We start from the raw sequence: 15,788 nt of genomic DNA on the forward strand, positions 1-15,788 counted from the left end.
GTAGCACGTCGCCCCATACATCATTCCGCACTCGTTGCGACCTGCGTTCTACATCGCGTTCTGCAACACAATACGCTGCGTAACAACGTATCACAAAATGTTCGCGCTTTGTTCAAAGTTTTTACATTTTTGCATCATGCTGGCAAATCAAGTGCGACGCTTTTCAATTTTGAATATTTTTTTTTTATAATTAATGTAAATATTTGAATTAATATTTTGACTAAGGTGAGTAAAGAAACGTTAATTTTTCTAATACGTATTCTAAGATTGAATTTGTGTACATTGAATATTTTTATTTTGTGTTAGGTCATCAAAAAACAAGATTAAAAGTAATAATAGTTTATGTTGAAACTATTTGAAATTTTCTCATGACTTCGTGTTTCCATGAAATAAAATTTCATTTGTGAGACAATTGCGGAGCATATAGATAATTTTCGAAGAGGAGACGTTATTGTGTGCCTTGTTTGAAACCAGTACTGCAACTTGCAACCGTAACATACAAGGTACTAACTTACGCTTGTTTCTCAGTCAGACAAGAGATAACGCGGTTTACAACGTATTTATTGTAACGAATGCATTTATTTTCCCACAAGAGGTAGGGTAAGACTAATGCGCCTACCACACGTGCATGCCTGACCACAGTTTTAATTGCACATGCTTGTCGCATGAAAAGACTGAACACGGATGTGTCTACCACACGGCACAGTTAAGTACGCGCAAGCCACATTCTTGTCGACATCGTCGGCGTGGAAACAATGGTTCCCAATGAAGAACTATTTCTTCTGCTATTATTTTTCAAGTGTTTGTTTGTGAAAAAAAAGAAAATACAAAAGTCAAAGTGTAAACGATCAAAGTGGACAAAAAAATGGCTGTTGAATAGAAAAATTCATTCACATATACATCTACTCAAGGATTTAAGAGATGAGCCAAGCGATTGGCGGAATTAATTATTATTATTATTCATTTTTAACGACCGTGCGCGTACAATTACTCTACACGACTAAACTGAGAGCGGCTTGAACACTGAACTACCAACCACACGCGCAGACAAGTTTGTACAAGTTTAGCTTGCGCATGCCAGAATTTCAAGCAAGTTTAAAAACCATCAAGCCAAGCATTGGAGTTTGCGCATGCTACCGTTTTACCAACTACACGCACAGTGTTCAGTGTACAAGCTGGCATGCGCAAGTAAAACTGCGGTCAAGCATGCACGTGTGGTAGACGCATTATGCGCCTACCACACGTGCATGCCTGACCACAGTTTTAATTGCACATGCTTGTCGCATGAAAAGACTGAACACGGATGCGTCTACCACACGGCACAGTTAAGTACGCGCAAGCCACATTCTTGTCAACATCGTCGGCGTGGAAACAATGGTTCCCAATGAAGAACTATTTCTTCTGCTATTCTTTTTCAAGTGTTTGTTTTTGAAAAAAAGAAAATACAAAAGTCAAAGTGTAAACGATCAAAGTGGACAAAAAAATGGCTGTTGAATAGAAAAATTCATTCACATATACATCTACTTAAGGATTTAAGAGATGAGTCAAGCGATTGGCGGAATTAATTATTATTATTATTCATTTTTGACGACCGTGCGCGTACAGTTACTCCACTCGACTAAACTGAGAGCGGCTTGAACACTGAACTACCAACCACACGCGCAGACAAGTTTGTACAAGTATAGCTTGCGCATGCCAGAATTTCAAGCAAGTTTAAAAACCATCAAGCCAAGCATTGGAGTTTGCGCATGCTACCGTTTTACCAACTACACGCACAGTGTTCAGTGTACAAGCTGGCATGCGCAAGTAAAACTGCGGTCAAGCATGCACGTGTGGTAGACGCTTTATCGACGACTGCACGGTTGGTGGTGACTGGTAGACTGGCTACCGCGCAACGTGTAGTGGGCTAAATTTCCGCACGGAACTCTTTGTGTGATCCACAAATTGTTGTTTCGGGTCTGAGGGTCATGTGTATGTGAATTTGTATGTTTACCTACAAAACAGGAGGAAATCCTAGTGTAGGGCAATGTTTCTTTTTTAATGAAAAATGCGGCGACAATAACTTTTTACTAAATTCTAAAATTACCTGACTTAATACTTATTGCGTTACGTTACGCGTATTATAAAGTAAGTAAATGAAATGATAACAGTAAAGGGCCGTGTTAATTTCAATTTCAAACATCAGCAAAGCTTACTTATATTCAGTTGTAGGTTGTAGGGTTTTCAATTACGTAAATCGCTCGTTTACAGTATCCTGGACTGAATTGTAGAATTTTATTATTATATGAGTCAAACTATAAAACAAGGAATATACCATACTTTGGAAGTACTAGAACATGTAACGAGTAGGCACCTACACGTACCTAGGTATCTTTAGAGAAGGATGCGAATGCGATGCACCTTACAGGTATTAACGGTGGCTACCGGGGTGGTTTTAGTAGGGTAAAAATCACACACTCCCTAGTCTTTTATCCCCAAAAAGCTAGGCGCCAAGCTTCCCAACGTCATTAAAAATATGGTATCTTTACAGATAGGGTTTAGCAGTTTTAGATACACACAAATTAAACCGTTCATAAAAAAAAAACATCAACTAAACATTTTGACTTTAAATCTTAGCTAGTAAAGCACAAGAAATGGATAAAACATCGTAATAAACAGTAAGAATAAAGGCTGACACGAGTCAGCCTTTACACGTGTTCTGTATATAACCAACAACAATCGAAGGAGGGAAATGACAGAGTTCCTCTTATTACCTCCCAGTAAACGCTAACGGAGGGAGGATATGACGCATGTCCTCACCTGAGGAGGTATTCTATCTCAACTCGCTCAATATATTCCCTCTCTTTATACATATTTTGTCTGTATTTTATCACCAATAAAAGTGGGAATAAAATGCCTAGTATACGGTGTCTCATGTGTGTAGGGTGTCGTTAATAGTACTACGGATGTTTACATAATATCTAGTAATGCATAATATATCTGGTAAATTCAATTTGTTTTCGTACACACGAATTTACAATTATATTTTTTAAGATGTATTAATTATCATTATCATGACTGCACGGTTGGTGCGGTAGCTGGGCAACTGGCTGCCGCGCAACGGGTAGCGGGTTCGATTCCCGCACGGAGCAACTCTTTGTGTGATCCACAAATTGTTGTTTCGGGTCTGGGTGTAATGTGTATGTGAACTTGTATGTTTGTAAACGCACCCACGACACAGGAAAAACCCTAGTGTGCGGCAAAGTTAAAAAAAAAATTATGATTAACTGTCGTGGTGGCCCGGAGTTTTAAGAAACCCGCTCCTCATGCATGAGGGTGCGGGTTCGAAACCTACCTATAGCAAAGTACCAATGAGACGTTTTCTGAGTTATATCTAATTTCTAAAATTATTTAGACACCACTGACAAACGGTGTAGAGTAAAAAAAGTAAAAAAAAAACATCGTTAGGAAACTTGGGTTTATAAATCTGAAATCGCCTACTCGCATTGAGCAAGCGTGGTGATTAATGCTCAATCCTTCTCCGTGTGAGAAGAGGCTGTCGCAAACGCGCTAGTCTTCTATTTTTGTGTTGGACAGTGCATCAATCGAAGAAGGCTAAATAAATAATTAATAAGAGCTAAGCAGAGGGAAACTGCGAAGTAGGAACTAGTGAAATAATAAAATAAATAAGCTCATTGCTACATGAGTGGATCCAAAGATTTTTGTGCTTAGTAGCTTAGAGTAGTACTGAGGTTTTTGTGATCGAAGTGTGGCTTACCCCATGTTACTGGTGAAAAGTAGGTGTCACATTTAATATGCTAAATACCTAACCCTTGGAAAAGAAAAGAATTCCTAGTTTTGTCTAGAAAAATGTATCCGTAGGAGATTGTTTCGTAAAACTGGATACTAACTTGATCTCATATAGATTAAATTTCAAACGATCTTCAAGTTATCGAAGCCTCAACTCACTTTACTATTCAGACGAAAACATCAATATTGTGCTGTTATTATTATTCTCTGAATAATAATTATTATTCTGTCTAACTTACCGTGGTTCAGTAAATGTTGTTGTAACTTTTTCGAGGTTACCGAGTTTCTTCACAGTTCGACTACACCTGCATTATGACGCCCCAACAACCTGCATTGGATCACGACTGAGAATTGACAAAACAACCATCTTCAGTTGTCAAGCCAAGAAACTTTTTTGCAAGACAATTACTAAATATGTCACAGCTTGGTCTATTTATAGATTTTAGAAAGACTAGTCATACTAGGACAATGTCATCTAATTTACTAATTAGGTTCGATATGGTATAAGTCAAGTGACTGTGTGTATAACTGAAAAATATGAAGTATTCCCTGGGGCCAAAGTTGGTAATCACCGATATTATTAACATGGTTGTGTGCGGCGGGTGTGGTGTGGGGCGGGGTCGGCGGGGGCCAGCGGGGGCAGGCGGGTCGTACTATTCGTTACACGTTTTATGAACGATGACGATGTGTTGAGTGAATGGCACCATTGAGTGCACACATCGCAGAAGTGCAGTGTCCTTGCGACGAAGTTGGCTTGAATGGATGCAGGAATCTGGATCGATAGCCGCTGCGGCATCGGCGCGCCTGTGACGTCACGCAGTCACACCGCCACGTGCTCGCCGCACCGAGCCCGTAGTTATCAGCCGCCGACAACAACCTGCACCCCTATTAGTAAATAATGTGCTGCGCCATTTTGTGCCGTCGCCAGACGCCTTACAGACGTTGTGGCTGCGACGCCGCTGTCGCTGCACTACTGACCCCGTTTTCTAGTTTTTTAAAGTATTTTTATGTTTGGCAGGTTCATGCTTAGACATTTTGTTTTACTCGGTCTTATCGAAGTATAGTAGATTTATATGTTTTGAGATGTGTTTTAGGGAAATAACATATAATATATTTCTTTACGTAGCATAATAATAATAGGTATGTTTGCTAATATGTATGATATTGTTCTAATATGTATAATATTTGCAAAAGTGATAATTTGTGTTAATCATTAAATTATATTATGTTTGGATAAAGTATCCAAACCAATAATTTTATGAATAAAACTACCCTTTGTAAGGTTTTGATTTCAATGAACATCTCAGGCGATATAATAATAAGTTTGGAACAGAACTACAGCTAGTTTTATAGAAACAATTCTGTATCAAAATAAAAGATAAGATACAGATGAAGATTTGATTACATTATTATACCAAGCATGTAAATCCTTATAAATGACGATTATTCCATTAGCAAGGAAGATTAACGTTGTCTGTTAAATCGTTAAACTTAAACACATTTTGTAAGTTTCAATCACTGAAATACAAGGTGGGGTTACATTAAAGCTATAAGACACTGTATTTTTTGTCGCAATAATTCTACCAGATGGTTAGTCTGTACAAAATCGTATATATGTGTATAAAACGTGGTCGTGTTGATCAGATTAGCTTAAATTAGGTCTATCTATACACTACCATTTTATTGAGATGGGAAATTGATCTAATGACTTCACTCGCCTTGGGTGACGTGAGAGGGAGTATCAGACTCTTACTGATTAAAAACCACCCCGTTCTTAATCCTGTTCTTGAAGCCGGAACCCCGGTAACCCGCTAGGCAATCCGTAGATCCAGGTGTCCCGTACCACTGGTATTGGCTAGGCAGTGTAACAACTATTTGAGTATTAAACTAATTCATGAATAACTGTTTGAAGAATTTGAAAGAACATTCAGAGTAGTAACGGTGTGAAGCCAGGACGGGTCACCGGTACCTAAATGACATTGAAAATAGTCGATTAGTTTGCAGCCGCTACGTCGTAGCGCTCGTAGCACTTGTAGCGCTCGTAGCGGTCCTAAGCGTCTGTGTAGGTAGGTACTAGGTCTAGGTATACGAACGAAGTCTCTCTGTGACCTACGGAAGCATGGGTACTGTCACTTCACTATCCCCGTGGTGCTTCCCGCTCGTTTTTAGTTTGTGTCGTCCTGTAAACTTATCCTACGTCTTATCTGTGTCTCCAATCCCTAATGAAATGATGGCCTGGTTATTTTAAATGTGTTTCATGAACGTACTCTATATCTTTTTTAAATAGAACCCCGAAATCATTCCAGACGTGGCGGGCCGGCGCGACGACGCCGCAGCGGCAGTGTGGCGCGGCAGAATGCCAGCGCGCTCCCCGCCGCCCTGCCACGTGTGAACAGCGCATGAGTTCGCCGCTCCTAACCCAAACTACTGTTTTCGTCGAAACAAACACCCTCAACAAAATTAAACAATAATGAATTGTGAACAATAACGTACCGGCTTTCAGCATCTTCAAACCTGGTTAAATTACTCAGGAATAATAAATTAGGAGGAACTAATTTTCAAAAAAATATCATAAAAATACAATAAAAAATATTTTAAATATGCTTGACGATTGAGTCCGAAGCGCCGCGGATTTTGTAAATATACAAGATGCTTAAATAAGCTTATACGTTCACCTCTAACATTATCAACACTGTGTAATAGATTAAATTATTAGGTTCTTTGTGACAAATAAAATAATCAGCATAGGCCTATAGTTGCGTTCGCAGAAGACATTACCAAGTGTTGCGTTACGCTTGACCATAGTTTGTAAATAGTTGTTTCGAGAGGAGAGCGCACGGCGCGGCAACCGCCGGCCTCCGGACCGGCTCCCCGGGCGCACTACGGCCGGGCGTGCAGCGAACACGCTCGGCGACACCGGCAAGCGCCGGGGGGTGCGAGGCTGGCCTGCCGGGCGACCGGCCAGGCGCGCCGTCCACACACGCGGTAACCGCGTGAAGCTTTCAGACAATCGAAACAGCTCAGTGATCATAAAAACTACAGCAATGGGACTCACAAATCATCTCCAGATCAAATATATTAGAATAAGTTACCGTATATTGAAGTTTATGTTGTGTTATTGTTGTGCGTACACGTATTCCTGTACAAGTCACATGTGACTGTACGAGTATCCGGATATAAATGTAACCCTACCCTCGGCCCTCGCGGCCAGTCCACGTCGTGCAACAGTCTCGGCTATTCTAATTATTTAATGTTCTAGGCGTAATGTGACAGCGTATTTGGCTATCGTGTCTATTCTTATGGTTTGGATAATTTATTACCTTTATTTGTATAGGGGTGGTCGTGCGGATGCACAGGCCGTGTGCGCCGATAGTGCTACGTCTCGTTTGCGAGGACAGTTATATTTCGGTCGTTTACAAAGTCACGATGATTGTATTAGCGTAGACAGTTTAAACATATCTAGAAAGAAGTGAATTTATTAATATACGTTTGTAAGTAAGGCATGCGACAGACTCAATTCGATCGATGGAGCAGTGCTCAAAACAACGGACCCCCTCTTCGCGTTTAATTTTACTTTAAACGGTGGTTTCACAACACCCTGTACTCAGTATAGCTCCTCTCGGCTACAACTCTTCACCACCACCCTCAGTACTTCTAATGTCTATTGTAAACCAGGTGATTGTCGCAAACCAAATCTGTAACTTCAAAGAAATCTCAGCTCTATGAGCATTTACTGAAAGTCTTGATTCCACATCTACAACTGGAGGAGTACTGGAAAACATTACAAATTATTTTCCATATTTCCCGTCTGTCTGTCCATGGACTTGTTTACTCTTGAGTTGTAAATGAGACAATTGATATTACTAAGTATAGATTACAGCCGAAATAATTATTTCATCATATCAGTCACATTTCATAGCGTTTAAACATCTAGTAAAAATACATATTTTACGCCCTATATTATAGTCTAGTGTAGTTTAGTAGATATTGATAGTAGGTTAAGTGCTGCCCTTATACTGGGTATGTAATGTCTCTGATCCAATTGTAGCCAGTGTTTTGCAATAAGGCCAACGACAGGATTACTGTTTGATCCAGGCTGACTGCTGGGCATCGAGCAATCCATGGTTCACTCGGTGTAAGTCTCGCACATAAAGGACTTTTGCACAAAACGACTTAGCCGGTGGACGAGTGCGACTGCTCGCTGCGCAGCACGCACAGCCCCGACATGCCGGAGCCTCGAGACCTCGTTAAGCACATGTCCGATCAATGTGGTAATCTTAAATTGGCTTCAAACCTGACCATTTCCCTTCAATGAACATTCGATGTGATGTATAATGTTAGATTACTCAATATCAGTGTTTCGGTGTTAATTGATGTTTAATTAATAATAAAATTTACTATTTCTGTAATATATTAAAATAGGAAATTGTAATGCGAAGCTCTAACAGTTATGAGGCTCGCCGGTGCAGGATCGCGAACGCGAAGATTGAGCCATGAAAAGAACCGTTTAGAACTAGGTAAAATATTTATATTTATACAGTTGTTGGATGTGCTATACTGTAATTCTTCTTTTGTATATATATTTACTGCAGAGAACGAGCAATTGATAGACATGGAGAAGCGAATTGTAGAGCCTCAGTGACTGTTGGAGCACTCGCTAAGATAATGACGCAGAGCGCACGCTCAACCTCGGCCATGACATACAAGGACAAATACCGACTCGAACAATCATTGTTGTAGTAGGGCAAGCATGTATAACTGAATACATTATAATATTTTGAGTGTCTTCGTTGTAGTGAATATATCAGTAATGTCTGTCAATTAGATACGAATTGTTTGGCAAATTAATTTATTATAATAGTCTTGATTGTGCTGTGTAAGTATTGGCTGGTACAGGAGCGATTGATTGGAAATGTTGGCGCTAATAAAAGGAGTAACGTTGCAGAGTAATTACTGCACCCGTCACAGCAACGTGCTATGTGACGGTGAATGTAACGTTGTTTCCTTGCAGAATGTAACGAACAGTTTACCAGAAAGTATCGCATGTTCAAAGGATTCGGTCATTTATAGTAGTAGTACATATAACAGATTTACAATATGTGAAGACTATCATGTAGGTAGCCACTTCATTGGTCAATGTATTCGATTTATGTTAAATGTTTGGAATTAGTGGACAATATACATATACTACATGTTGCGACATATACGTAAACGCCGAGGCTGTTGCGACGAACTTATTGAATGTCAATGTCAATCAATGTTAATGTATCAAGTTTATAGTGTAGAAAGCACATTATGTTATATTTAATATAGTTTATGTAAATGGATAGCACACGGGTCCTGTTTTTTGATCTTTATTGTGAAGGAAGCTGCAACGCGGCAATGTCAAATCAACTCCGCCACAGATATACTGAACACCCAGGTTTTACCCGCTCACTCTTTTTTACTCCTTGAGCCAACCACCAATTTTTAATCAATTCTTGTCTGTGAAAAGAACATACACACGTAAAGAACAATATTATTTATGTCAGCAATCGTCCGGCCTATTTCAAAGTAAGAATACCTAATATAATAAACAACTTGGGCCACTCGAATCTCAACTCTAAATGACTTAAAATAGAATCTGAAATGGAACCCTTACAATATTGAAATCTAAATCCCTACAGTTGGAAGTTAAATAAAAAAGAGAAAACATATCATATTCCACTTGTAGCCTGGTCTCCTCGAGCATGGTGTGGCAACCATTTGATCCTTAGGGCCCATTGTGCCAAAACTGTAGGTTTAATTGATTCAAGATTCTGAATACAATGATCGTTGTTCCAAAAATTAAATATAGCCAAAGAAGGGCTTTTTATTGGAGTAACTACTCGATGCCGAATGATCACATTTGTTTTATTCCCTTATACTGGGTGTTTGTATATTTGTTGTGTTGCAGTTACGGAGTGATGTGAAGATGTGACTAAATCTCATTTACATTATGTGTATCTGTTTATTCATAGCAAATGTTTAACTAGTAATTTCCCGCATTTACAAATCTATCTCAAACTACAATTATGAGGTTATTACGAGATCTGAAACGGTCTTCAGCTTAGACTCCTTGCGCTTCAAAACGTACATCTGTGTAGATTAGAAATATGGTGTAAATGAGTCTTGGTCGATTGTAATCTATATACTTTTAACAGATTTATTATTGATCATTTGTGAAAGCGCTTCTATCGGTCGATAGTCGCAGTTGTTCAACTAGTCCCCGCAATCTCTATTCTTGTCTGCAGTTTCAATAATGCTGCGTTGTTGCGCACAGATGTCACAAGTGGTATGTCACTTTAAGAAATGGTGGCGACATTTCAGGCCCGCCTGTTCCTTGCGCAGGCGCACAGCGCATACTGCGCTACGCCACCAGCTCGCGCAAGCGCCGGGCGCACAGGCTGCGGCCTCAGTGTCGGCGGGCCTCGAGCTGGAAGGTCCGCGGGTGAAGGATCCTGTAAGACCTGTGTGGTCGACTCTCATAAACAAGAAACAGAATAGTGGTAAATTGTGAATTACTCAAGTTGGCCAAAATTGTAGTTACGCCAGTTAAAATAGGCGTATTATAATTTTCGCTCAGTATTATTAGTTGATATTTCGTACGTAGTGTATGTATACAGAGGCGGCTAACACGGGCCCGGTGCAAGCAGAAAGATTAAATTCTCAACCATCACACTTCATATTATAACATTCCCCAAAAAGAAATAATATTTTGTTGAAGAGACGAAAATACGAAATTATCGTAGATAGTAAAACCACATAGATTTCACAGGAGAAATCACGATTTTCTATTTACTTGAGTACTACTTAAATATCAATCTTGTAGTTAGGAAGGAGTTGGAAAAAATTTAAATTTTTTAAGAAGTCTGAAATGTCCGTTATGACAGACTATATGTAATATGGTCTTTAGGAAACAACTATAATCAGTAATTTTATGAGTAAATTAAATTGAATTTAATTTAGGATTTATAGTTAGGTGATATCTGCAAACTTTTAGCAGTGTGTGGTATCTATCTGTTTTGTTTTAAGGATGATTGATATGTTTTGCTTGATTATTCGGCTGAGGGACGACTGTGGCCGTGGTGTTTGCATGAATTCCGAAACGTACGATGGGACCTCGCTACATGTTTTGCGGGTTATTATAAAAATGTGCCAGTTTTACTTCTTTATAGATGCCTTTACGCGTGTTATTGCGCTTGTTCCAGTACATAGCGATCGCAGTGCTGAACTTAATATTAATGTAACGTGTCATGGCTTGTCACGCTGCTCACGCCGTGTTTTATTGTTTTCACTGACACCTACGAGGAGTGTGACAGTCAGCAGTCGTACCTATACACTATTAACTTGTAGTTATAATTTTCTTTATTCACCGGCCCCCTCTCCGTCCAGGTCAAAGCGTGTTCATATTGGATATAAAATCACAAATTGGATATCGTATTTATACTAGCATCGATTAATATTTTACATTATTTATTTATAATTCACTAATGATTGGCTATTTTTACCAAAATTGTTCTACAAAGCATTTATTACGTTAAGTGTACAAAGTATGCGGTAAAGAGGACATCACCCAAATTGGGCTTAATTCAAAAATGTCGGCCAATAGAATTAACTATATTTTTTATGGAACTCACATAGTTAATCTAAATTAATACTAAATTAATCATATAGTCATTCTTACGATTTCGCTAAAATATTATTCTGTACGCCTACAATAAAACCAACAACAGGCAGTACCTTGCGTGTTCTACAAACCAATATGCAATTTGATGCTAACATACGCATTACTGATTGAAAACTGACATTGATTCTTATGACATAACATTACAGGGATGTTTAAACGAAAAATGATCTTTAAGGAATTATTTGTATCTGAACAATGAGTCAATTTGCCAAGACATTAATCTTGATGATTGCGACTCTACTGCATTTATTATCAATATTTTAAACTGTATTTAAATTAAAATAAAATGAGTTTGTGAAGACTGAGTGATGTCCTTTTTTCACGTGTTTTTCTAATAACTAAAAATGAAATATTGGTCAAATTAATTTGTCGCCTATATCTTAACTATAAAACTGATTAAGCCAGCTACGAGCTTAACTTATTTTTTGAATTTTAATGATATGTAAAAGTACTTGTATTTTTCATCACGTAATGTAAGTTAAATTCGAGCGAATTCTCTAGATACATAATTACAATTATCCTCTTACATAACATTAAGGATATAATATTAAGAGCTTTTTCGACTAGTATACTTACAAAAAAAATGATGAGATCTTATGAAATTATCAGAATTTTTCGCGATAACTTATTATATTTAATATCCATCCAGTATTATTAGATAAATAGGTGTAATGGTGGAAATATACCATTTTCTAGCTCCTATAGTTAATGTAAAATAGGTTCAATAATCGGGCAACAGATAAATATTCTTAATTAAGAACAAATTTTCCGATTTTAATATTTTTTTAATTTGTCACGGTCCCATCGCTCGTGAAACAAGCGTACCTGTACTTAGGGCGTCGGTCGGTCGCATTGAGCTGTTGATGTTGTTTCGGTTACTACATGACATACCTGCTATGTACCTGTGTACCCACCAACATGATATTCTAAATTGTAAATGTATAATTGAAACAACGTCTGTTTGATTGAACTTTGCATTGCCCCCTTGCCATGATGGTTTAGAGTTTAATATCAGAATAATTCAAAGTGTTTGTGGTAATCTTGTAAACTATGTGTGATTATAATATGTGTTACGAGTTTATCGGAGTTGATAAATATTCATAATTCGGAATCTATTCCCTCGTATACACTGAACAATTTGCAAGCCTGACATTTATCGACTTCGGTAGAGAGCAAGAGAGTACGGATCGTCTTGGCTTGAATATATAATACCTATATTAAAATTTATATCCTCTATTGGGATAAGAACTTCAAATATTAAATCAATGGTGCAATGTCAAATGTTGATAATAGGGTCGACACCATCGGCAGAGAGTCCGCTGAAGTTCGCCATTTTAAGGAACTTGTATTTAAATGAAAAATATATAATTATTCGTGATTTTGCGTTCATGAGTCTGTTTCGGAGTTCATCAAATCGTACGTGCGAATATATTATTTGGTAATTGTAACGAGCGATTCCATTCACAGTCCTGTATAGTAGGAGTTATTTGTTTTAAAAGACATTTCTTTGTTTTCATTATAAGTACTTAGTTTGTGGAACTTAACTTAAGATCAATCGGACGATATCGTGGAACTACAGCGCAGATGGTTTTTATGTACCTACAAGTTGTAATAACAAAGGATGTTATGTTTCAAATGATTGTAATAAAAGTTAAAATCTTGTTTGACACGCGTGACGTATTAACTAACGATTATTAAAGAAGGCTATAACTATTCTAAATCAACCAATGAAAGCGTCTCAAAAAGATAATTTTCAATGACATCAGCTTAAAAATTGCATACTAATAAGATACTGAAAGAATTAAATGTGACGCTCTTTGATTGCTAGTACACACGAGTGTAGTCCACGATACGTCTGCGAAACGTCACAATGACGTCATCCACAAACTATCCACACATTGATCATATAATATAATATTTTGTTCAGTTATTCTAGATCACACTCGCCACACGGTGTATATATTTCGAGTCACTAAGGCCAGTGATCAATTATAATTTAATTGTAATGTGGTGGTTGTTTACAGCATCTGTCATGCGAAGCGAAGGCTCATTGGTATAGTATTTACGAATAAATTGTAACTTAACGCTTAAAACGCCGTCTTTTTGTCGATGGCTGAATATACACTTAATTAAAAAAACAGAGCTGTTATTGAATGATGCGTAAATCGTAAAAAAAAACTTTCTGAAAACTTTGTGAGTGATGTGGACTGTAGGATTTATTGGTAGTTCGGAGACTGTTCGGTTATTATAATTGTAATGTTTTCAATATCAAAAGGTGATGTTCTGGTTTCAAAAAATGTGTGTGGTTTTCTCCTGGGGTCTTGTATGTGTATTGTATTGCAAGATGGTCTTGCAAACAAATGTAGAATGAAACAAACCAGTTACGTATGCATTGGTCGAGAAACCGTCTCCGAACCGGCAATAAAACCTACGAGTCCAGTAACTTGAACACGCAACTATATTGCTAACGATCCTGTTTCCATAAATTCCATGGTACCTACTTATATCTGGAGCTTTTTTCCAATTTTTGTACTTAAGTTGTACTCGACAGTACTATGCTGTACTGTAAGAATGATTTTTTTCGTATAAGTTGTGAATCCAAATTGTATAAATGACTAAATAAAAAGAATATTGATGTTTCATTTATGTCCCTTCAAATGCGACTTTTTTTGTATACTCGCTCTGCGTCCATACTCTAGTTTGACCCATAAGTTGTATTTAAGTATTGCGTTTGAAAGATTGATCTTTTAAAATTAAGTTGTATGTGTTTTGACTTATGGCTCAAATTACAGTACTACCCTTCACCTTGCTATGCGTACCTAAGTATACTGTCTACCTGTGTCTAACTTTAGACCTAATTGCAATGTATAAACATCATACTTATTCATACGAGTTTATAGTACTTAATAGTTAATACTAAAACAAATGTGAATTGAGTTCCAAACAATTATTACACTACGCGGCTCATGACTCAAGTTACCACGCATGAGTTGTAGACCTAATCACATAAAGGCATTTCTTATGCTATAACACATATAAACTTAATAACATATAATATAAGACTTATGCTATAATATAACACACCTCATATGCTTACACGATATTACACAATACAACGTTTCACCTTTTAATCCCTGAAGGAATCAGCTGAGGTGTCTGTGAACCAAACAATGAGATACCCACTTTCTACCAGTTAAGTTAGGTATATAGCCCCAATGTAATAGGGAATTTGGACATTGAACCTATTGCAGCACACTGGAGTCAATTTAATAGGTACTCCCTACAATTACTGAGAAAATTTCGAAAATCGTGAAATCTAAGTTATACCTGCGGAATTTTGCATATAGAAATATTTATTGTACGAGTTTGACGGCGAACTTGGGTGAAGTACCTACCTATAACTGCAAGATTTTAGTGAGGTATAATTTTATCTATCTAGGTTCCAATAATTACTGCTCCGTGCCGAGACTGCGAGCTTACCCGCGGACGTTAAACTAGACCTCGACTCCGTATCCGGACTTCGGGGGACCATGCGGAGCATGTGGTGCACCAAATTTACTTGACTTACAATGATAGATATGTTATTATCAGCCACAAAACATCAACTACTGAACATAGGCCACCCACTACGACTTCCAGATTAAAGGGGTTGGAAGCGCGCTTACAGCGGCTTCCTGCAACCTTATTGAGGTCATCTGTTCACCTTATGGATAGGTATCGCGCACTGCGCTTGCTATTACGTGACCTTCACTCACAAAACTCCCTATCCCAGTGGCTGTCAGTTCTCCAAACTTTGCACTACCACTTCAGCTTGCTAATCCACTGAGCTACCTCGATGAATTTAGTTTGTTTACGGATCTTCTCATTTCTGACTTGACCGGAACTGGACGACTTGTCACTTATACATAATATTCGTCGACAATTCGAGGGTTTAGCTCCCAGTTAACAGGGCGTAACATGATATTATGAGCATCCGATATGACTTTCGTCTTGTCCACGTTCATTCGAAGCCTTAACTGTTGGGAAATTCGACAGAGGTCAGCGAGCATTGTGCAAAGATCCTCCAGCGATTTTTTTTACCGTAGACGTTGTTGTCAGATCCTTTCCATTTTATGAGCTTAAAGGCGTCTTCCAATGCAGAGGTAAATGTCTTCGGAGATTATTTCATGGAATAGGAGGCAAACGCGCTGACGAATCACCTGATAATACAACCCACATAAGAGAGGGAAAGCCATGCTTCGGCACGGTTGTGCCAGCCACAACCGAGTGATATCATGGTGGTAGAAGTTAC

General features: G+C 38.2%; 1 protein-coding gene across 10 annotated transcripts in view; it reads left to right on the plus strand.

The window, feature by feature from the left end:
- Positions 1 to 14,126, plus strand: part of LOC118262972 (potassium voltage-gated channel protein Shaker) — a 347,989-nt gene extending 333,863 nt beyond the window's left edge. For 9 of the 10 annotated variants that reach the window (XM_035574773.2, XM_050704033.1, XM_035574717.2 and 6 more), the window contains one exon: positions 6,077 to 14,126. The gene's annotated coding sequence lies outside the window, so the exon portion shown is untranslated. The remainder of the gene's footprint in view (positions 1 to 6,076) is intronic. The other variant, XM_050704032.1, reaches the window with a different exon arrangement.
- Positions 14,127 to 15,788: the final 1,662 nt, after the last annotated feature.

The sequence above is a fragment of the Spodoptera frugiperda genome, chromosome 25, assembly GCF_023101765.2.
Source record: "Spodoptera frugiperda isolate SF20-4 chromosome 25, AGI-APGP_CSIRO_Sfru_2.0, whole genome shotgun sequence".
Lineage (NCBI taxonomy): Eukaryota > Metazoa > Arthropoda > Insecta > Lepidoptera > Noctuidae > Spodoptera > Spodoptera frugiperda.